Raw genomic sequence first — 24039 nt, 5'->3', positions numbered from 1 at the left:
ATACTGTGGGTGGAAAGAATGTCGATAGCCTCAGTAATTTTGGAAAGCTATGTGCAAGGCTGCCCTAGCCAACAAAGGTTTGTGGAACAGCTGGAAAAACACAGAACTTTCAAAGAACACCAGAAAGGATGCTGTGGCTTCACACAGGCATGAGATCTCAAAATGTAACGCACACGAAGAGTGCGATCCCAGCAGTGACCGTTGCGGCAGGTGGCTTCCTTCCCAGCTGCGGGGGAGGAGGTGTCCGGGCCGAGGGGGGTGTGCAGCCAATCTCTTCCTGTGCTGTGGGCCCTTGTCCTCAGGGCTGCGAGGGCCAAGGGCGCTCCTCCCTCTAGTGGTAGGCAAAGCCCCTTTGGGGTCCCTTTTCACTTTGTCTGAAGCTATGAAAAAAGTGAACAAAACAGGAAGAGGCCTGTAAGGTGTCTACTTAATAACCCTCGAGATCTCCTTCGCAGCACAGGCCCCCAGCGGCAGCGCACAGAATGGCAGAGGCCCTCCCGCCGGCTGGCCCGCTGTTCCCGTGTTGTGCTGCGGAATGGCTCTAGTTAATTGCGAAACACGGAGATCAAAAGTAACTGCTCAGTGTGTAACCAGCACCGTCGGAAACCTACAGCAAGCTGAATTCGGAAAACGTGCAATGACGGCCACAGAGATGGCCAGCAGGGAACGAGGGTCTTGGGGACTCACGTATGCTCGGGAGGGGCTGTTCGATTATACTGCGGACGTGTTCATCCTGTGCAGGTATTTACCATGGCTTTTCTCTTCACGTGCACTTCCCTCCAACGGAAGAAAAACTCTCCACTTCCTGGAAGGTTAGCAATGTGCTTTATTTATTTATTTGCTTATTTTTAACAGATCTCAATTGGCTTTATTTGCTATTCTGGAATTGGACAACACCTCATTCCATAAAATAGAATAAGTATTCCGAGGAATGCATTTTAGTGTTCTCAATAATGTCTCAGTTAAAGAGAGAGAGAGAGAATTTGTTACGTGCTATTCATAACAAGTGGACAGGTACAATTGAGGCTGCCGTGTGTAATTCCAATCATCTTTTGTTTAAAAAAAATTTAACTCAAAGTATTCCCACAAGGGCAACTCCGACCCGAAGATCACCCAGGAAAGGGGATGAGAGAGGCCAAAAGTTGGAGAACATGGCAACCTGGTTTCAGTCTGAATTGAAGTACTATGTATAGTCATACCCATGGGCGGCGGCATCCTTGGAAGGTTATCCCCATGCGGAATGTAGAGGAATCACGAGGGTAGCATGCGAGATCAGTCATCTGTGGGTGTGACAAGGAGTCAGTGAATACGCAGTTTCAGAGACTCAAGAGGCTGAAATTCTACCAAGACAGTCAAGACACAGACCCAGGTATCATCCAGCAAAGCAATAACCTCGTCATTTGCAGTACTCAAAAGACCTGAAGACTAGACAGCATCAGCCCAAATCCTGTAAGTTACAAAAAATGGGTGAACCTAATTGTGCTGACAGTAAGTTATATCAACCAAATCGAAGTCTAATTAGTTTTCTTTTATTCAGATGATGTATCTGGAGTTTTCCTGTTCAACTATCTTAGATCTTTGAGAGAATTGCTCTGTCTCTGTCCCAAGTGTTTCTGGTGCATTATCAATCAAGGTTCCTGGCCACAAGGGTGGGCTCATGGCCCTCGCCCAGCAACAGTGACGGGAACAAAATGATGAGCATGGGACCCAATGGCGCAAATCCATCGATGCGTGGACGACGGGAGATTTTTTGGATTTTCTATTGAGATTATTATGCTGAGAGGGTAGACATCTGAGGCTGTAGTGGGAAGAGCTGTCGGTAGAATGAAATGAACCCGAGAGAAGCAGAAAGGGGAGACGGATAGAGAGAGATGCCGTGGCAGTGGTCCTCCACCTTGGCTCAACGTTAGAATCACCTGGGGAAATTGAAAAAATACTGATGCTTGCGTCCCAGCCCCAGACATTTGTATTCGATTGGTCTGCATGCTGCCTGGAGCTCAGGACTTTTCAAAGCCACCTGGATGGTTTTACGGGCAGCTGAGTATATGTACCCCTTGTCCAGAAGCATCAGGTCATGGTGATCCCCAAGGTCCAGATTCCAGCAGCTCTTCCTGATTCTGTGCCCTGTCTTGGTGTCCTCAGCTGCCAACAATTTTCTCTCTCTCCTTCCTCCCTCTTTGCTCTCTTTCTTTTTCGCTTAACTTAGTTCGTGCTGAATTTCTGTTATTTGTAGCCAAAAGAAATCTAACTAAAAACCTAAAAATACTCCGTAATCATAGGTAACATCGATTCAGCATCAGTGATGTACTAACCACTATCTGAAGTGCTTTACTCGTTATTAACTTAATTTAATTTAATCCTTTTGGCCTCCCTAGAATTTGAAACCATTACAGTTCCCATTTTGCAGATGAGGAAACGAGACACAAGATTGAGTGTCTTGCCAAGATTGACACAGCCTATAAAAGCTGAGCTGGAATGTGAACCAGAAACTGTCCGTAACCTTACTGTTGCTGCAAGGAGAACCCAGTAAGAAGGCAGATTCTCTGCACGTGGCCCAGAAAGGGATGTCTTCAAACAGCCAGAATAGGAGTGCTTTTTATCAGGAAGAAGCTTTAGACTGTGAAAAGCCTCACTTTACCAGTTTGCACACTTGTTTAACATCGGGAGAGGACTGCAGTGCCGGGACTGGCCGATGCACCTGAAGCCATCGGGTACCCAGCTTCCTGACACCTTGCTGCACTGCCCTGCTCGGCATGCGGGCTTCTTCCTCAGGCTGGCTCCACCCAAGCCAGCAAGACAGCTGTGGTCCCCTGACCTCATATCCTCATAGAGCGACCACAGTCCGAGAAAGGTGCTATTTATTCACCTGTGTCTCTTTTTAGCAGAAATACCTTGTGCAAAAGTCCTCTAGTAGAAGTCCCCTTGTGTTTCGTCACAGGAAAGAGGAGGGGAGCCCCAGGATTAGCTGGGATCTGTGGGGGCATGGTGGAAATGTGGAGGAGGTCATTTCCGGCTGTCACAATGATTTGGAGAGGGCAATGACCCTGTAGTAGGCAGAAGCAGGAGATGGTAGACAACCTGCAATGCGCGGGATGGTCTCGCTCTGTGACCTGTGCGATTTTTGAACATCCCATTGAACATTTGCACAGGTGAAAACAAACTTCAAAATTATTGGAGCTAAAACCTAACTCTCTTTCACACCCAACCCATTTTTAAAACGCACTGCGTTTTCCAGGAAAGCAACGGCTGTGTACATCAAGAGAAGATGGAGCTTTGTTTTGCTCAGAACTTTTCCAAGAGGTGTCCACCACTTTGGAAAATCACATTAGCAATGTCAACGCCACTCATGGAATTCGAGTCTCCAACACAGTAACCCCGGGTGCGCCTGCGTTGGCAGCTGCCACCATCACAGGGAGTCTGGTGCAGAGCCTGGTGCCTGCAGCTTCGTTATTCTTCCAGCGTAGTCCCGTGGATCACTTGCGTGTGGATATACACGTGTTTCCATTGTACATTGTTTCCCTTTTCATTCTACTTTGTAGTACAGGTGTTTAATATTTTGAAGTTATGTGTACAGATAGATTACGTTACCTTTAAATTTTATTTCAGTGTAGTAAAGGGGAGGTTATACAAATGTTTGTTATGAAAAGAGGGTGTTGGGTCCCACGGGGATGAGAGCCACTTTTGGACCAGTGAGGATTCACCGCCTGGGGCCGAGACTGGGACACACCTTCCCAAAGCCTGTACCTAGGCCGAGGAGGGCAGCTGCTGGGACAAAGGCAGGGTTCTTTGGGCAAGGAAGAAGTCAGAACTGGCCATGGGGTAGCAAGAACATTGTCTGCGCCATCCGGGGGAGGGAGAGAGGCCCTGGGTTTGGTAGCTGCAGCTTTCCAGGCAGGAGAAAGGATTTTTTTTTTGTTGAAAAAGACACAAATCCTTAGCTCCACTGTGGCCTGCATAAATACCATTGACCAAGTCCTCTGTCCTTGTTTTCGATCCCAGGTGCGTGGAGCACCTGATCCTAGGTGCGTGGAGTCTCTGGTTACCAATTTGGCCTCTTAACTGCTTTGACACTAGGAATAATTAGCAGGGGTGGCTCCCAATCTGGTCACTAGTGTTCTGGTCCCTGAAAAGGAGCATTCTCAGTGACGAAGAGATATGCTGGCGTTCTGATTAATGTTTCATTTCCTGTGAATTTGGCTCAGTCAATCCAGAGCCTCTAAACTGACCTATTCTGGGTATCCGGCAAGGTGGAATTCTGGGACTTGCAAAGCTGCAGGGTGGGGGTGGGGGAAAGGGCCACCACTGGGTGCTGCCACTTTGAGTGACCTTTTCTGTGTAACCAGCGTCTTCCCTGCATGTCAGGGCTTCCAAACTTCTCCTGGCTGTGCAACCTCTGAGCTAATGAAATGTCACACAGATGCCTCATATGCAGAGCTGATTAAAGGGGTGCTGTTCTACTTGGGGAGACGGGAGGCCTGGAGATGGCCACTGTGCCGTCCCAGGAGTCTCTCCCTGTGTGGGGGCTCCTTGGACATCTCCAGGCTCTGACAGCTTTTGTCTTCTCTCTGAGTCACAGGATGCAGTCTCGGCCTTGGCCACCCCCAGTCCCTCCCTGCGGGTAGGAGAGAGAGCAAACCCCATGGAGGCTCCTGCTCAGGGACTCCATCCCCTCAGCCCCACCCTGAGTGCACACAGGTTGGCCGGTGAGTGGGATTTCTGGTTAGGCTCCTTCCTAATCATTTTTCTTTTGCATCTTAAAGGTGGAGAGGAACAAACTCCTGAGACTCAGCTACAGTTACATAGTTGGTGGGGGGAGCAGGCTCTACGGGCCTCTCTTGCTGCAGTTAAAACAACAAGCACCAAAATATTAACGACATAAAACTCTTTCAGTAAAACCAAGTCATGGGTAGGTCAGGGCACCAGTTTTTCACTCTTCATGACAAAAGGGAGGGTCAGTTTCCTCTCCAGTCCTGAAGGGTACATGCTACAGCATCACTGCATGGAGAATTCCAGAAAAACAGGCTTCTTAAGCTCAGAGACAGTCTGTGCCCCCTCCACACCCCTGAGCCTGGAACCCCAAATGCAGAAGAAATGTCTGGTAGGAATTTACTTCAGTAGCCGAGTGAGGGGTGGACTGAGATGGGAAGAAGGGGGCAGGAAGGCCGGTCAGGGAGGCTGTCCCAGACCCCAATGCAGAGGCACCGAGAACTCTAGTAAGAGTAAGAACAGTGGAAACAGAGAGCAAGATGTGTTAAAGGACCTGGCCATGGACTGTGTGTGGGTGACAAGGAGAGGAAACATGGGGATGACACCAAGGTTCTAGGTGTCTGACGATGGTGGTGCCATGCCATCTCATTACCATGAGATGGTAATGGTGGCTTTGGGCATGTTGAGAGGACAAGACCCACCTATCCATGCTTTCCTTCACTTATTTTTATTTTTATTGAGTATATCGACTCCAATCTTAGGTTCCAATACATGGGGTGTTGAAAGGTTCCACAAAAAAAGGTCCAAATAAACCCCCTTGAAGAAGATATCCAGGCTGAATGGACAGTAACTCTGCCAGCCCATCACCTGATTCCATATGCTTTGGGTCACATGTAGCTAGCTGGTACTTCTCATCCAAATGCTCTCCCCAAGCAATTAGCTTTCTTTGCACTCCCAAAGAGTGAGCATTGGTTAATTTTCCACATGGAGCCAGTGGAGCAGAGAGCCTTTGCCCAAACCACAAAAAGTGTCAACTGTCAGGACAGAAACAGTGTTCCAGAAATCTGATCATTCAGCCTGAAATATTCAAAAACTGTCACTAATGTGAAGGGAAAGGGTAAGAATAAACTTGGCTCCACTTCCGATGTATCAAAATCTGGTTCTATTCTTCAGTATGCAGATTCCCAGTAAAATTCCACTCCGATCTGCCAACCCCTTAGCTCTGTGGGTAAAGTAAAGAGGAGGAACAGATTAGTTCTGATTAATTTCCATCATGAGAGTCGACGTGTGCTTTTCAGGGAGAGATTAGGGAAGGGAAGACATGGGTAATTAAAATCCACAGATAGCACAAACACCCAATGTAACCCGCAGTTTCAAATCCTCCTCCACTAAATTTTTTTTTTATTAGAGGTGACAAGTAGCAAGGCTCAGCCCACCTTTGGAGGCTGGATCCAACAAAATGTGAAGGCATCAGAAGGCAAGCAGGTGGGAGCATGGTGAAGAACAATGAGAAGCCGGGGGCTGCTGGCCTTTCTGAGATTGAAAATCGGCTACTCTTGCCCACTCTCTGGTGGTTTCATTTAGAAGAATCACAGCATCAGCACTGTTCATTTACATTGTAGGTGGCCAGGCAAAATTTTCAGAAAGGCCAGCTTATGCTTCGTTCACCACTAAAGAGTAGCTCATGGATGGAGAAACCAGTAGAATTGGTCTGCAGGGACTGCAGGCGGAAGGAGGTGCAGGCAGAAGCCGATATCCAAGAGCACAGGCCCTTCTCATTTGCCTCCGGCTTTGAGCTCTGCCAGTTTCAGCTACTGATAGGACACAGGCCCAACCCAGCTTGCAGCTGCTACCGTCCTAGACGTCCTTAGATGCAACCCTACCCGAGGACCTTCTTGTGGCCTCTGATTTGCCTGTCATTCACCTTACTTCTCACTACCTTGCAAACCGCACACAACCCCTGGCCAGGTTGACTCACTGGTGCTGGAACATATCTGCACTTCCCACCACTTGTCTTTGCCCCTGCATTCCCTCACCTCTTCCCATTCCCCACCCACTTCTCTTGTTGGAAATGTAGCTCCTTTTCAGGGGCCAGCTCTCCCCTTACAACCTTGTCTGTTTCCCCAAATTAAAGTGATCATTCCTTCCTATGACAGCACTTTATTAGTATGTCTTTATGGCACCACATTATGCTTTCGATTATGTCACAGTACCTTGTATCCCCTATGACTTTAATTGTTCTCCAAAATGTGGGTCATGACCCATTAGTGAGCTTTGAAATCACTTTAGTGGGTCATGACCTGAATTTTTAAAAATAAAATAGAATAGAATAGAACATTTTAGAGCTCATTACACATAAACATATTTCTCACTTTGGTTTATGATCAAAAAGCTTGAAAGTCACTCTCTCATGTAGTAGTGATGTTTTCAGCTTTTATGTAACAGAAAGCCATAATCCAACCAGCTTAAATAACAAAAATTTATTATCTTATATGAGAAGTCTGGATATAGCACAGTTCTGGGTTTGTTTTATCAACAACTTATCAACAACATCAAGGACCCAGATTTTTGTCATCACTGTCATCTTTCCAGCTACCTCCCCTCATGTTTACAAAATGGCTGCAAGAGTTCCTTGCATCATAACAACATCCCTAGGCAGGAAAAAAAGGAGTTATTTATTCTTTGGGTCTCTATTTATCAGCAAAGAGATCTTTCTTTGAATTCTTAGAATTCAAATCTTTCTTAGAATTCTCCCTGCCCCTGATCTCCTTCCATTGCTCTTTGAAATAAAGTGAAATAGAATGAATTCTGTGCCTAGTCAGGAGTGGCAAGGAAAACCAAAATCAGTGTAGATGAAGATAAGACCAACTCACGTGAGCAAGTCTGGTTCTGCTGGTCAGGAAGAAGGGGAGATTGATGGATTTGGGGTAGGCACCAGCAGCCACACACAAGGTGCATCACTGGAGGGTCAGAGTCCCTTTCTCTTTATGTTCTCTGCAACACTTGTCACGTAGCAAAGTCTAGACAGTCACCTTAATTGCCAGTGATAAATTAAATCAATCACTTTGCCTCAAAGTATAAATATTCATGGGATGCAGAGACCAACATCCAATTCGAGATACTGAAGCATTCTGCATACACAGCTCACGATTTGTTGCTGTGTAACTCACCAGACGCTAGGATTTTTTCCAAGTCTTAATTTTTCTATTGAATTACTAAATGTGAAGGGTCAGATTAGCAACATCGCGCATTGTAATACCATTTAAGTAATAAAACACGTATTCGTCTCAATGCAGATGGCAACCAAAGGTCCACAGATGGAATTGTGGCTCTCGAGAGGAGATGGTGGCTGCGTGGCAGTGGGCGTGGAGGGAGGCAGTAGCAGAGGTGGAGAGACATTACGTCATCCCGATAGGGGGTTTCTCTGGGAACCCTGGCAGGATTGCTGCTGAATCATTCTGTGAGGCAAATTATTGGCATGTTAGCTGGACGGAGGGCACTGTAATTAAGCCCTGTGTGTTCCTCCTCTCTCCTTGGCATCTCTCTGCTTATGTTGCCGCTTAAGGCCAGACTGGAAAACACAAACACGTAAAATACCGTATCTGTAAGAGTCAGAGGCAGAGGGGATGAAGCCACTGCTGTTTCTCCTCTCTCGAGTGCACATACATGGGTGTGTGTATGTGAGCCTAGACAGACAGACAGACAGACACAGACACACACACACACACACACACACACACACACACACACACACACACGTGCCGCTTATCAGAGAAACTACAGGTTCAGAGGACTTTGAATTGAAGAAATGCTTTTGTCTCTGAGATAGATAGAATCTCTCTGTTTGCTCCTGTTACAAATGCAAGATCCTCCCATCTGTCCAGTAGATAAAACTCAACTGTTAGTGCCTTGCAACTCCTTGAAAGGCAGCCTCGCACTCCAGAGTCATACGGCAGAACTTTTCTCACCCGCCAGCCCACTGGATGGCCCTGGATGGCCTGCGGGGCCAGGACTGGAAGGCAGTAGACTGGGAGCCCACTCTCCTGCTGCTGCTGACTTAGCACCTAGCCGAGTGAGTAGCCTCAGGCACAACAGTCCCTGCTCTGCCGGAGCCTGCTTCGAGTTCCACTTTCAGTTTCAGGGGCGTCATTTTAAGAAGGTCCTTGGCAAACCGGACAGTGTGCTTGCTAGGACAGCCAGCATGGGAGGGATCCAGAAACTATGACGAAACGACAGTAATAACTCCCATTGTATAAGGTTTTCCATTGCATTATCCCATTGGATTTCTCCCCTTTCCATCTTATAAGGTATTTACATTCATTTTAAGGAGATTCTAGAGACCTTAGACCAGAGATTGAGGCTGGTGCCCAGGAACGTTCTTGAATGGATTATCTAACAGATGGGTTGAGAGAACTTGGGGGAGGAAGTGGGAATTCCAGAGGGCTGGCATGGCATCGCCTTTGTTCCCTTTCTACAGCACGACCCCGTCATGGATGACAAGAGCTAGTATATGTCAAGTGCCCGGCACTGTGCTAAGTGTGTCAGTGCATTTAGGCTTCACGACAGACTGTGCAGTGGGCGCTATTATTTCTATTCATAGACGAGGAAACTAAGGAGAGAGAAGCACTTGCTTTTCTGTTTGTGCCTACTGCCTATTTTTCCTCCTGTTCCTTAAAAGCCTGGCTCATTTCGCTCTTCAGGACTCAGCTTAAACGTCCGGCTTTCCCTGCCCACCCACCTAAAGTAGCCCACCGCTGACCCCTCTGCCACGCTCCGCTTTGTTCTTTCCCTCCATGGGACATGTTAGAGAAGCAGATATGGTATTCACTGGCTCATTCGCTTGTTTATTTTCAGTCTCTACCATTCAGATATAAGCTCAGTGAGGGCAGGGACCTTGTCCCTTCTGTTTGTCCGATGCTGGTGTCTAGCAGGGTGCTGGGATATAACAGAGACTCCATAAAAGGTTTGAATGAATGAGTGAGTGCATGCACGCATGAATATAGCTGATTAATGGGATTTGGAGCTGAGTGTGTCTCATGCCAGAGACCAAGTTTTGAGCCCCACTGTCCTGCTCATGCTCATCTATTCAACAAGCTTCATTCATTTATCAACAATTGCCAGGCAGAGGTAGGTGCTGCAGAATCGAATGAGTAAGACACAATCTCTGCCCTTGAAAATCCCACCTCCGAGGGGTGAAGGTGGTAGTTGGAAGGGAAAATGAAGTGGGGTTTACACAAAAGCACAACTAAAAGTATAATGTTGACATGAGAGTTAAGTACAAGTAGCATAGCAACAAGAAGAGATGACCTGGCTGCCCTGCCAGACTGGGAAGGCTTCTGCAAAGCAGATGATCTTGAACCTGACCTTGAAAGAGGATGCTGGGCTGGGCGGGAGAGGAGCCCGAGTGTAGAGGCAGCGAGGGGAGGACATGCGGGTGTCTAGTGACGGGCATGGGGCTCCTCCCCATCCTGCACTGTTGAGTCACATTTTGGCTCCAGTGCCCAGCTGGTAGGAGGGCCACTAACCAACTGACCACATAGTGGGACCATCATGAAGGGGAATCCTGCCCGGGGTGGGGTAGGAGCACCAGAAAGGGTGTCTGAGTGGCCCCTAAGTGTCCTCCAGCTCTAAGAGCAGTGTGACTGTCTGATGGAGGAAGGCATTAAAAGACAGAACTAGAGTACGGGAGCATATTCTTGAGGACAGAATTCAGATATGTATATTCGGAGTATAGCCATATTCTTGCCCTAAATATAGAGAAATTCCTAACGAGAAGAGTAACTATAGCCGAAGTGTATGTATTGGCTTGTAGCTTCCAAAACATCTTCTCAAACAGAATCTCATTTGATCTTCCACTAGCCTGCTAGATATTCTGCAGCTCAGAAAGGTCATTTATTATTCATTCATTTGGTCAATGTTTATCACGTGCAAGCCCTGGGCCAGACCTGGGCAGTGCAAAGGGGAACAGCACAGCCTCAGGGCCCCAAAGCACTTAGTTGCAGAGGAAAGGACAGCAAGGAGCACGAGCAGAATGCTGCAAGTGGTGGCTAGCGGCACGGGGCCTGGGTCAGTCTTGCTCTGCAGTCACACTGGGTAACTAAATGAGATCATCAATACATGTGTACTAGTTAGATTGTAGGCTGGCTGCTAAAACAAAGGCCCTTAAGTAGCTAGGACTTAAACAAGGTAGAAATTGCTTTCTCTCTCAGGCAGCCATCCAGCCAGGTATTGTGGCTCTGCTCCAGGAAGTCATGCAGCCCCAGGCTCTGTCCCCCTCATTGTTCTGCCAGTTCTAGGGCTCAACCTCATCTGCACCGCCCACGATGGCTCCTCATCACAACTCATGCTCTGTTCAGACACAGCTTGATACGGGAGATTAAATGATATCACGGGACCTGGGCCTCTTTCTGCGTGGTTCCCTCATTCTCTGGATGAGAATCTCCTCTGCATCCTCAGACACACTCTCCCATCATGGTTGCAAGAGCATTGGCAGCTCCATCCTTCATGTGCTCTCAGCCTTACATCCAGCATCTCCCCTCCAAGAGTCAAATGAAAGTCCCAGGCCTGACTCTTAGTAACCCGCACTAATCCCAGTGGCCAGGGACAGGAGAAGTTGTCCACGACTAATTAGGAGCTTCCCTGACTCCAATCCCACCCCAGCAGCTGCATGGCTGAGAGTGGCGAGGAGGCCCTGCACAAAATTCCCCATATTGTTTTACCAGGAGAAGGACGAACGAATGTAGGGCGGTTAAAAAAAAAAAAAACTCCTATTCCTTCCTTCATTCAATTATACGCACTTCTACAGTCTATGATCCGTAGCAATGGTCTTCAAACTCCACCCACAAAATCCCAATTTTGACTATGTCCCCAACAAGCACATTTATTTCTTTGTGTGTATACACAGGTACTATTCCACTACTGTATTACCATGGCACAGACTGCTAGTGGCAGCCGCCATCCTTTCCTGCTTCCATGGTATGGCATTTCCTGGTGGGCACAGGGCATCCCAGAATGGACTACATTTCCCAGGACCTATTGCAGCTAGGAGTGGGCATGTGACTAAATTCTAGCCAATGAAATGTCAGAAGCATGGGGTGCCATTTCCAGGAAATGTCCTTAGTGGGGACCCATGCAGCTCTTCCCTTCTTTCTTCCTTCCTGCTTTCTAGAAAGCAGAAGGCAGTGATGGCTGGACCTCGAACAACAGCCGTGGATAATGAAGTGGACACGACATATTGAAGATGTTGGAGCAACCAGAGAAGACACCTGCCCAGCTCTGGGCAGCTTACCACCAGATTCCATTTACATGAAAGAGAAATAAACTTCTCTCTTGTTTAAGATATTATTGTTTTGTATATTCTCTTCTCCTAATCTCAGCCAAATCTAATCCTACCTGATACAATTACATACATTATAATACATGTACCAAAATATAAAAAAGAAGAGATGAAATAACTGTAAAGTTATATTAGGTAACTTTGGAAGTTCTAATATTTTTGTACCCCGCTGGATGGAGTCTCACATACCCCTCGTGTCTGGGGTGCATCCCTGTCCCCCTTGGTCCCCCACCTTAGAGACCTCTGGTCTCCCTGGCCCTGTGTGCCCAATAGGGTTAGTGACGTCTGTGTGGCCGGTGCCTCCTCTGCCCTGAATACACTTTGTTCTTTGAAGCAGGGACCCTGAAGGAAGTTCTCTGAACCACCCAGCATGGCCAGGGCAGAATTCCTCCCAGTCCTTCCCTTTTGCTGACTCTTCCGGGTCTTTTTTTGTCATCCAGACTTTGCTGTTGCCGTGGAGAAAGAAGACGAGAAAATCTGAAGGAACTGAAAAGATGAAATAGGATCTGAACCTCAAGTGGGCAATCTGTAGTTGTCAGAACAATAAATGCACACTTGGAGCCGTGCTGTTGGCGCTAAGGTGCCCCACTCACAAACCACCTTCCCCAGGGATGCCATTGCGTACGGGGAAGGAGCGAGGGCAGGGGAAGGGGCAGAGAGCCTTGCTGTCTGAGAGCTTTCTCCAGGCCTTGCTTTACTCTTCCCTGGAAGGCAGTGCCCACGAGGTCATGCCCATCACGCCACGTCAGAGACTGTCAGGTGGTCCCATTTCTAGCGCTCTGAGGCTGGAGGTCTGCATGCTCCCTTCGAGGCTGTGCCTGGGAAACCAGATCCTGCCTGGTCGCTTTGCATCTGGGAAAGTCCTGCTCCCTCTCCTCCCCCAGGAGACATCAGTGTCCTGATTGTATCACAGCTTCAGAACTCCCTGACTCATGCCATCGTCAGGTTCTAGAAAAGCGCTTGTTCAAGTGGTGTAGGCTGCACGCTCCGCCCCCTCCCACCCAGTTCAGCTGTTCAATTACAGTGCTCATGTGTGGCAGAGGGGCCAGGGAGGGAAGGGCCTGGGAAGGAGAGAGGGGCTCCCGAAACCAGAGGAAAAGCCCTCGAGAAGATCTTGGGATGATCTCATTATGAAAGGAATGTATCAGTGCCCAAGAATAGCTGGCCCTTGACCCCAAGTGTGGGCAGGTCAGAAATGAGGAAGACCTCTGAGGTCATCCGTGTCTGAGGAAAAGCGACAGAGCTGGGAAGGGAGGCGTCTTCTGTCCCCCATCACAGTCTGATCCAGCTTGGGCTGTTCTCCTACACTTTTAGGTAGCCGGGCTGCGATGTGCTTTGCTAGTAACCATGGCAACGAACCTTATTCCATGAAGTATATGGAGAGAATCCCACAGAAAGAGATCAGCGTTGTGCTGTACCCAAGGGCAGCTTGCCTCCAACTCAGTCTGTTCTCCATTACTGCCGAGGCAATTGTTGTTGTCGAGGAAACGGCAGTGATTTGCTCTCTCCTGAGCTGGAGACATCGGCTGTTTTTTTGTCCTCCGCCTGATACTTGTCTCCCCTATTTTGGAGCACAGTCTCTGAAGACGAAGGGCAAAAATAGCTCTCTCCGAAGGAGAGGATGCTAATGCACTTGCTGTCCTTTCAGAGATGGGCTTTTCATTGTAAAACATCCACCTCCGGTAACTTCAACCTGGTGACAGGTTCTATTCTCCCTGGCCACAAGAGAAAGCACCCGTGAGAGCCAGCGGGGTTAACACGCTGCCCGCTGCCACGGAAGCCACAGGGAAGTGGTTTGCGCTCTGGAAGACTGAACAACAGCGAGCTGGGATGCGCACCCGCCCAACCGCGGGCACTGCCACTCCCTGCTCTCAGGCGGAGCTAGAGGAAGTGGCTATTCTTTGTTGCAAGTGAAGGCCATGATTCTAATTTAGTGAAACACACATTGTCAGTGATCCAACAGCCAGCAGCCAAAGAGGCTGCTACAGCATAGCGTCCGAGCACACACAGCGGCCCCCTCGAGGCTGCGCCGGCGCCTGCCTTCCCAGAGGCCAGCTAGCCAGGCGCTGCCTTTTCAGCGAGATGCCATTGCTGACTCAGCCATATACTGCCTGTGTGACCTCGGACAAGTCACTTAGTCTCCTTGGGTGTCAGTTTCTCCATCTTTAAAATAGAGGGATATTTGTGTAGCCTTTCTTACTGGGTTTTGATAATCATATTTGATAATATGGAAAACGTACTTCAAAATATAAATTAAAAAGGAAAGTATTTCAAAACTATAAATCTTGGCCAGGCGAGGTGGCTCACGCCTGTAATCCTAGCACTCTGGGAGGCCGAGGCGGGAGGATTGCTCGAGGTCAGGAGTTCGAGACCAGCCTGAGCAAGAGCGAGACTCCGTTTCTACTAAAAATAGAAAGAAATTAGCTGGACAACTAAAAACACATAGAAAAAATTAGCTGGGCATGGTGGCGCATGCCTGTAGTCCCAGCTACTTGGGAGGCTGAGGCAGGAGGATCGCTTGAGCCCAGGAGTTTGAGGTTGCTGTGAGCTAGGCTGATGTCATGGCACTCTAGTCCAGGCAACAGAGTGAGACTCTGTCTCAAAAAAAAAAAAAAAAAAAATCTACAAATCTTTACAAGGTATCATTATCCTTCATCTTAGTTTTGCAAGTATCCATTTTTAAAGGATTCAAAAAGTTGGAATGAGTAACTAGGTCAAAAATTTATGGTAGTGCAAAGCTACAGAAATTACCACAATGCGGTTGTTAGCTAACGTTCAAGGAGTGCAAAGCAAATTGTGTATTTCATTTCATCTTAACAACACCCCCATTGGTATTACATTTTCCGTTTTGCGGATGAGGTCCAAGTTCACATAGCCAGTGATAGAATCAGGATCCAAGTCCTGGCCAGTCTGATTTCCAAGTCTAGGCTCTTAACCTGCTTCCCTGGCATTGTACTGGGACTATTTCATTTGAAACATTCTCCGTGCTGTTACGAGGTGGTTTCCTGGGAGCTCATAGAGCATCATGGTGTGTGTGTCTTTATAAAGAGGGGGACTGCCTTGCTTCCTTATCTTGTGGTCACGGATTTGTCCCATGCTGACATGACCACCTCCTAGGGTCCTCACGGAAAACTCCTAGCTGAGCCCAGAATCCTGTAGCCCGGTCTGGTTTCAACAGTGAGAAGAGAAGCGCTATTCGTGGGCATGCAAAGCCAGAGACCGGGAGCCTCATGACACCGTTGTTGAGGCAGAGGAGCAGAGGCAGCAGGTTAAAAGCCGGACACGGGGTTCCACCCCCTCGGACTGTGTGACCTTGCTGTGGTGGTCACGTTTGCCCTTCCAGAGTCACTCTCGACTCCTCGCCCTTCTTGCGGCCTGGAAGGCTCACCCCTGCACACACCAGCAGGCTTCCCTGCCCTTTGTCTTCTGCATTTGGCTGGTGGGGAGCCCTGGCAGGGGAAAAGTGACGTCTGGGTATTATTCTCCTAGATGCTTCCCTCCTGGGGGGCTGGGGGCTGGCTGCTCCTCATCCCTCAGTAATCAGGACCTCAGCCGTTGCCAGCCCCGGGCTATCATGCTATTCCTTGCAAAGCGCCTTACCTTGCTTATACTTTTATAAAAGTCCCTTTACTAAACTCTCTTCAGTTGTCTACCTTGAGTGTACTAATCTGTCCTCTGCTGGGACCCTGTCTAGTACAGTAGGACACAGTACCTACCTCCTGGGACTGTTATGAGAACGAAATGGGCCAGTCTGTGTAAAGCATGTGCTCCATACGGCTAGCAGGGAGAAGTGGGATTAGTCCCTTTCCCAGGGCATTTGCAGATGCCCCCTCTAGGGCAAGGTGTGGTCAACACACGCTCTGACTGCTTGGCAGGGTGCTGGTCCAATGACCCAGGTTCCATTCTTCTCCAAGCTTTGGCTGATTTGCAAAGGGAAATAATGCTTGCTAAATACATTTGAAGTTGGTGATTTATATAATGAGAAAAAGAAAAAAAACTCATTAAGTTCATTGAAGGAGCAAATGAAAGATCAAATAAGCATACACAGAAGTTATTCATTTATCCTAAACATATTTATTAAGCACCTGCCATGTGTAAAAGGTTTGGCAATAAATAATATAGACCTGGCTCAATACTCTCATAGAGCTTCCGCTCCAGTAGGAAAGACACACAGTTAAACACAGGGTACTGAGAAATCTTTCTCTTTGAATTAAAAGTGTTGCAGGATGAATGACGGTAACAGAAGTGACTTTTCGTTTAGCCCTTACTAGGTGCCAGGCACAGTGCAAGGCATTTCCTTTATATTATCTCATTTAATTTCAAAGCATGGGGTTGTAGTTATCCCCTTTTTGCAATAAGGAAGCTAAACCCCAGAAAGTTTATATGATTTACCAAGGTCAGTGATCATTTAAAAAACATTTATTGAGCACCTACTATATACCTTGCCTTGTCCCTGCTTTTCAAGAATTTACAGATAGTAGGAGAGATAGGTACATAAACAGATATTGATCAAAAGTGGGATGTGCAGTGATAGTGATGTGTTTAAGTCATTGTGGGGGGCACTCGACCCAACATGAGATGTTAGGAGAGACTTCAGGCAAGGCAGCCTGGGGGAAATGAGGTCTCAACTGTGTTTTGAAGGTGAGTTGGTAATAGCCAGATAAAGGATAAGGAGGCAGGAAGAGAAGGGGATCTCTTGGGCAGAGGGGATCCCATAGCAAAGAAGAACTTGGCTGCAGAATCACTATCAGAGCGGGGAATGTAGCCTGTGAGCTGCGGGCAGGGCTCACCCTCAGGTTCAGCGTCCACACAGGGCGGTAACAGGTCAGATTGAGGTTTTAGGTGGATCACCCTGCCTATTATGTGGAGGACAAATTTGAAGTAGAGAAAACTGGAAACAGAGAGACTTTTTAGGAGGCTTAATAGCCATCAAAGCAAGAGACAATAAGGTCCCAAACTATGTCAAATGTCCAAGTGATGGAGAGGAGGTGACTGTCTGGAGAATTACTTTACTATTTTAAGAGGTAAAATCTCAGGACTTAATAGTTGATTGGCTTTGGGATATGAGAGAGAGAGAAAATAACTCCCCCTAGTGTAGGCGATAGGGTGGATGGATGGATAGCAGGGCCACCAACTGAGATGAAGAACGTAGAAGAAAAAGCAGATTTGGGAGGCATGGTGGCTCTTATCTTGTCTTTTCTGGCATATTTTGCACCTCTGGGCTCACTTTTCTCTGATAACAGACCCCAAGAAGTGGGGCTATGACCCAAGCCCCCATGTCACATTCAATCCTGGGAACTTGAATCCATACAGTGACCTGGTTCTCGCCCACCAGACACCAGGTTGTTCAGTGATCCCCTTGATTCTAGAAACCACCTTGCAATTCTCCAGCTACTCTCTCCCGCGTACAAGCTAGTCAGGAACCGCTCCTGTTGCCTGCAACCCGAGCCTCCTGATGAGGAGCTCTGCACACGAGGAGTTTCAGGCCCATGCGACACTCCAGGAAATATAACTCGGAGAGGCAAAGCCTGGGCCGGAGTTATCAGTACAGGAATTGTGGTTTAAGGTAGGAAAGAATCAGACCACCCCGAGAGTATGGGGGTGAGAATAACAGTGGTCAGAGGGTAGACTTCAGGAGAACAAGCAAAGGCTGAGAGGAAGAAGCAATAGGAGAAACAGGAATTTCAACAGTCAGAGCCAGAGAGAACCAGGAGCAGTGATTCATAGAAAGCAAGGGAGTCAGAATGTGGAGAATGAATAGTGGAAGATTTTACATACAGCGGAGAGGCCAAAGTAAACTAGGGGCTGACTTTGGACTTGACAAGCAGACTGTTGATGGCCCATGGGGCAGGCTCACCAAAGGGAGTGAGACGGAGCCAGGCTGCGTGAGAGTGTGAAGAGAGAGATCAAAGAGACTAGATAGTCGAGATATAGTCGTGGGGAAGGAGGCAGGGGCAAGGGAGGCTTGTGCTGGCGATTCCAATCCAGACTAGCTGGACTCCAAAGCCTTTCATCCCAAACCTACGACCCTGTGGTCTGAGTGAATCAGAATTGAATGGTGAAGGTAACCCCAAGCATGGAGTATTCTTTCCCAGGTCAGAATTGCACCTGCTGTCAAATGCATCATGGTGGGGCATTTGATGAGAATTTGGGAAGTATAAAAGCTGGCAAATTTCTTGTGCTACTTCATTCCTGACTTAGCTCCTAAACAGGTCAAAACCAAAACAACAACAATAAGTGAAGAAAAAGAGGAAAAACTATTTGTTTTTTTGTATTCTAATTAAAAATCGCCTCCCTGCTCCCCTAAAAAAATTCAAAGGAAAAAACCCCCCAAACAAACATCTCAGAAATTAGTACTAGAAGAACAATAACTGCCCTTGTGTGAGTTTATAAGAACATATTCCTTCATGGAAGGCGTGGCTTGGTAGGTCCCTTGTGCTGACTAATGCTTCATAGATATCATTTTTCTTCAGAAAAGAGAGTTAAGCCAATGACAAGATTTTTTTTTAATTATAAAAAATTGCTTGAAATTATAAAATTTGTTTTATAAATTGTAAAAAGTTTGGAAAATGCAGAAGGACATAAAAATAGCCAAAGTCCTACCACTAGTAGTAACATTTTGGAATATTTCTTCCTTTTCATCAAGTAGCATGTCCAATTTTGACAGCTGTTTTTATGGCAGATCCACCAATGTCAATTGCAAGGCTGATCTCAGGAGCTATGGTACAAGCAGAAGCCTCACTATAGCAAGCGAGGGGAAGGGAAAAGGATGATAGACTTAGGAGCAGGAAAAAGAAAATCAATTTGATGGTTTAGTTTAAACATCCATGGCAGAAAATAGCAACAAGAAAAAGGCTGAGCATGCCCCAGAGTGAGATCTGGAACCAAGATCTCCTGACTCTGGTACCAGAACTCTGCATCCTCAGACAGATGCCAGTCATTTTACAGGTATAGACGTCTAAGAAACCTAACATCCTACTCCATTCCACTCTACTTTTCTATGTGTAGGCTAGCACTCTTATTTGAGTGGCTGTGGTAGATTGGATTATTATTCACTATTCTTTATTTCTCTCCTTATGTGATCTTGCAGTGCCTCCTGGGAGAGTTGGCCAACACATTTTGTCCCTTTGTCTTTGGACGTAACCATGTGTGATATTGTGAAATAGACATCCTTGGTATATTTGGTCTTGGTCCCATTTCTTGGCATACAACTTCTAAAATCCTTGGAATCTTTAAAGTGATGTATCTTCTTGTATGCTAATGAGTTGACTAGGGCTGGCAGCTCCTACGTAGCTTCAGAATGGGGGCTGATCACCAAAAAACCAAGGCAAGAATACAGGGTTGAGACTTTTAGCCTCCCCACTGGGGAGGGGAGAGGGCTCAAGATTAAGTTGATCACAATGGCCAAATGATGTATTAATAGTCAGTCATGCCTACATAATTAAGCCTCCATAAAAATCCCAAAAGACAGGGTTTGAGGAGCTGTCTGGATAGCTTAACATGTGGAGGTTCCTGGAGGGTAGCACAGCCAGTGAGGGCAAGGAAGCTTCGCATTCCTTCCCACACACCTTGCTCTATGTATCTCTTCCATCTGGCTGTTCATCTGTATCCTTTGTAATATCTTTTATAATAAGCCAGTAAACATAAGATTTTCCCCTAATTCTGTGAGCAGTACTAGCAAATTAATCAAACCCAAAGCGGATATGTCGTGGAAACTCCAATTTATAGCCAATTGGACTGAGTTTGTTTATCCCTATATTCTAAGACCATGTACCTTGCCTTGGCTAAGAGAAACATTATTGGAAGTGATGTAAGCAGAGGCTTTAAATGTGCTTTCATGGCTTGACTTAATCTCTTGCACTTCTGCCGTCTGCCACAACATGAAGTTACCTGGATAGCTCCCGGTCCCAGAATGAGGAGACACTTGGAACAGACCTAAACACAACTAGCAGCCTGGAGCTGAGTCTCTTGTTCCAACCGCCAAACAGAGTCACAGCCAACCTTCACACCCATAGCAATAAATAAAAGCTTATTGTTGTAATGCACTGAGATTGTGGGATTGTTTGTTACCTAGCATTACAGTAGCAGACATCTATTATAATGACTCAGATGTGAAATTTCAATCATCTTTGACATTTGCATTTCCTCTGTTCCCATAGCTGTTTTTTTCTATTAAATCCAAATCTGTGTTCCTGGTAAGGTCCACTCAGCTTTGACATAATTAAAAAGCTCCCTCTTCTACAGTTTTACTCCTCACACGGAATTCTCTTCCTCCTATAGCAGACTGCTTATTGTCTTCCACATTATCTGCTTTCCCCTTCTTCAAAAGCAATAGAGTTTTAGCTGAGTGTAGGGCTACCCAGCTCTTGTGAGACTACATTTTCCAGACTCGCCTTTCTGTCGGGTGTGGCCATGTGACTAAGCTCAGGACAATGTGATAGGAATAGAAGCCATGCATACAACTTCCTGGTTTTGTCCTTAAAGTGACGGAGTGGTTCATCTTGGTCTCTTTTTCCCTTTCTTCTGTCTGGGAGATGGTGAGAACTGGAACAGTCCTCTTGAACTCACAAGTGTAAGCCTCATGTTGAGGAGGGCTGAGCAACTAGACCTGGACCACCTGTCTACCCTGACTGTTGAGAGAAAAATTAACTGCCACTGCCACTGCCCAAAAGCCTTTGCATTTGGGACTCTCATTGTTACAGTAGTGTAGCCTATACCTCACCTCCACTTAGGAAAATGCTACTAATTCTGCAAGGATTTACCCAGCCTGGAAAGAGCCTCTCCATCCTTTGAATCTCCAAAGCCCTTTGACCTACCTCTTGTGTTTTGCTTCACATTCTACCTGGTACTACATTTGTCTGTGCATGAGTCTTACTTGCTCTTTGCAGCTTGAAGAGTCAAGGGCCAGATCTTAATCATTGTTTTATATTACACAATGCCTAGCACACTGTCTTGTATATGATTGGTTCTCAATACATAATTTGAGTGAATTGAAGATTATTCTTCTTTGTCTGTACACATGATGAATTATACCAAAATGAGGGGCTAATGATATTTAGTTAAATAACTGTATCAAAAGACTACTAGATCATTGTCTCTAAGAGATCATTGTCAAGCTAGAGAATGAGGTGCCAAGTTGGCAAGCTACTGGTTTTTCTCCTGTTCAACATTTGTGTCAATGACTTCAATGAAACTTAGTCAATCTACCCATTGTGCCTGTGGATAACAACACAATGGGAAGCCAATAAACTAGATAAGAGTCAAGAATCAAAAAGGTCTGTCCAGACAAGAGGAATGGATGAAAATTAAACAGTAACAGAAAAGTTTTGAATATCAGTTCAAAAGTAAGCAAAAGGAAAGAATAGAACTAGCTTAATTAAAGATTCTATAAAAAAGGCTTAAGGATTTTATTTGACTGGAAGCCCAGTATGAGTCAAGAATACAACGTGCTGGCCAAAAAAATTCTATTGCAATTCTGGGCTGAATGCATTTATTCAACAACTATTTATTGGGTGCCTACTAAGTGCTAGGTGTTGTGTGGGAGACAAGGATGAAGGTGTGGCCACTGCTTTCAAGCAGCTTACAAAGACATGACATGTGTTACACCTATAGCACAAGGTGGAAAGCATTTGGTGCTGCAAGAGCAAACGGATGGGAAAGACTGGGACAAACATGGCAAAAGGGAGCAGCTGAGTTTGGCTTGAGAGTGGACTTGTGGAGAAGCGCAAGGAAGGATAAGGAAGGAAAGACAGTTTGGTGTCAGTCTGCAGTGGGTCCTTAGTGCCAGGCTAGGGAGATTGGAAGTTATATGAAAGGAGGAAGCAACGGAAGGATTTTGAAGCCAAAAAAAAAAAAAAAAGAATGGTCAGTGTTTTCGGAAGATTTCTTTGGAAGCAGTCTATGGATAGATTGGAGTGGAGTATGTGAGGCATCACTTTAGAGACTGATGGTCTTGTTCATCGCCTTCATTTTATAAGTGGAGAAACTGAAGCTAAAGGTTTAATTGATGTACCTAAAGCCATAAAGCTGATGGGTACAGTAGAACTATTAAGGTCATTAAATATGAAATGTTCAATTTCAAATCAGAAGTGTAGTTTATTATATCTCAAACAAGAAGCCGTACAATTAATCAAAGTGTGCACCTAAACTATCGACACAGTTTTGCCATCTTAACAGTAGCTTGTTTATGACAGCAGTGAAGAAGCCTGGAGAGCAAGTGGTGATGAAATCGTGAAAGGCGTTTTCCACAGCTTGTTGAGAAAAGAGTATTTTTCTTTGCAAGAAGTGGTCCAAAGCCTGGAAAAGTGGTAGTCAGTTGGTGCAAGATCTGGTGAATACACTGGATGACAGAGAATTTCCAAGTCCAGCCTCTGTAGTTTGAGCAGTGTTGTTTGTGGGACATGTGGTCAAGTGTTGTCTTGCAAGAGAACTGGCCTGTCTCTAGTGACCAATCTTGGCTGCTTAATCACAAGCATCTTCATCATTTCATCCAACTGGTTGCAGCACACATCTGCTGTAATTGACTCACCAGGTTTCATGAAGCTGTAGTGGATAATACCAACGCTGGACCACCAAACACACACCATTAGCTTTTGTTGATGAATATTCGGTTTTAGACTTGTGTTTCGGCATTTCATTTTTATCCAACCATTGTGCCAAATGCTTGCAATTGTCAAAAAGAATCCATTTTTCATTACATATGACAATATGGTATACAGTTGGTTCGCCTTTGTGTCGTGACAGCAAAGAAAGGCAAGCTTTGAGACAATTTCTCTGCTGATGCTCATTTAATTCATGCAGAACACATCTATCCAGCTTATTAGGCAGGGACCAAATCTGCAGGTGGCCGATACAAGCCAGGAGGGCAGTTTCTAAGGGCGGAGAAGCTGGGGAAGGCACTGAAGGAAAATGCAGCTCACAACTGCAAAGAGCACGAACTTGACGTTTGAGGCACACACACCTGTGGAGCTGCAACTTTGTTATAAGAACACCTGTCAATTATGTATATGAATCACCTGGTAACATCCCACACCTCCCGTAAGCTCTCCCCCCTGACCCATACAGGGAAATACACGTAAACCACCTGGGAGTCCTCAACATCTTTCTCCACACGTGGAGACCGACCCGTTCCCCTCTCTGGAACGTACTCTCACTTTGTATAGCTCCCTTTTTTGCTGCAATAAAAGCTGTTTGTGTGGAATTGCTTCCTTACATCACACTGGCTCTGCTTGTGAATTTTGCAAGCAAGGAGCCAAAGAACCAGGACAACAGTCTGCTGAGAGGCCGGACCTGACACTTTACCTTGCTGATTTGTTTCAAATGGTCCAATATTGTTGGAATAGTGACATCAAACCTTGCTGCTAATTCACACGTAGTTGAATGGATTTGCTTCCATTACAGCTTTCAGCTCATCATTATCCACCTTGGTCTCAGGTCACCCACGTGGCTCATTTTCAAGATTAAAATCACCAGAATGGAACTTCGCCAACCACGGCAGCCCTGTGCGTTCATTAGCCACATCCTTCCCAAACACTTCGATAATATTTTCATCTGTCTGCGCTGCATTGGTTTCACGACAGAACTCACATTTGAAAATAACACGAATTTTTGACTTAGCCATGGTTTCACAAAAATTGCTATAAAAGAAAATTTAAAAGCAAATAACAAGCCAAAACGTGCGTTTGAAAGACTGAGGATATACCTTCACAATAAAAATAAGACAAGAGAGGTCAAAGTAAAATGTCAGAGATAGCAACTGTCAAACTTAGTACTTAAGGAAATCAGACATTTCAAACTTAATAACCTAACATTAACAGTATTCAGGATGGTGATTCTTGGTCCAGGGGTGATAAACCCACAACAATTAGACCTCGTACAGCTACTAGAGTTTAGGAAAGCAATTCTGGAGAGGCTTGAGGCAGGGAAACCAGTCAAGAGACCATTTCCACAGTCAGAGTAAAAAATACCGAGCGGTGGAAGGAGAAAGAGGGTGAGCT

At 46.2% G+C, this 24039-nt stretch overlaps 1 protein-coding gene across 1 annotated transcript in view; it reads right to left on the bottom strand.

Annotated features, from left to right (window-relative positions):
* Window positions 1–5908: 5908 nt before the first annotated feature.
* ZNF706 (zinc finger protein 706) overlaps window positions 5909–24039 on the bottom strand; it is a 47270-nt gene continuing 29139 nt past the window's right edge. Inside the window, exon 4 of the mRNA XM_012643637.1 lies at window positions 5909–5929. The gene's annotated coding sequence lies outside the window, so the exon portion shown is untranslated. The remainder of the gene's footprint in view (window positions 5930–24039) is intronic.

The sequence above is a fragment of the Propithecus coquereli genome, unplaced genomic scaffold (assembly GCF_000956105.1).
Source record: "Propithecus coquereli isolate 6110/MARCELLA unplaced genomic scaffold, Pcoq_1.0 Scaffold2, whole genome shotgun sequence".
In the NCBI taxonomy this organism is placed as follows: domain Eukaryota; kingdom Metazoa; phylum Chordata; class Mammalia; order Primates; family Indriidae; genus Propithecus; species Propithecus coquereli.
The sequence above is the reverse complement of the archived record's forward strand: the minus strand, read 5'-3'. Positions and strand labels throughout refer to the sequence as shown.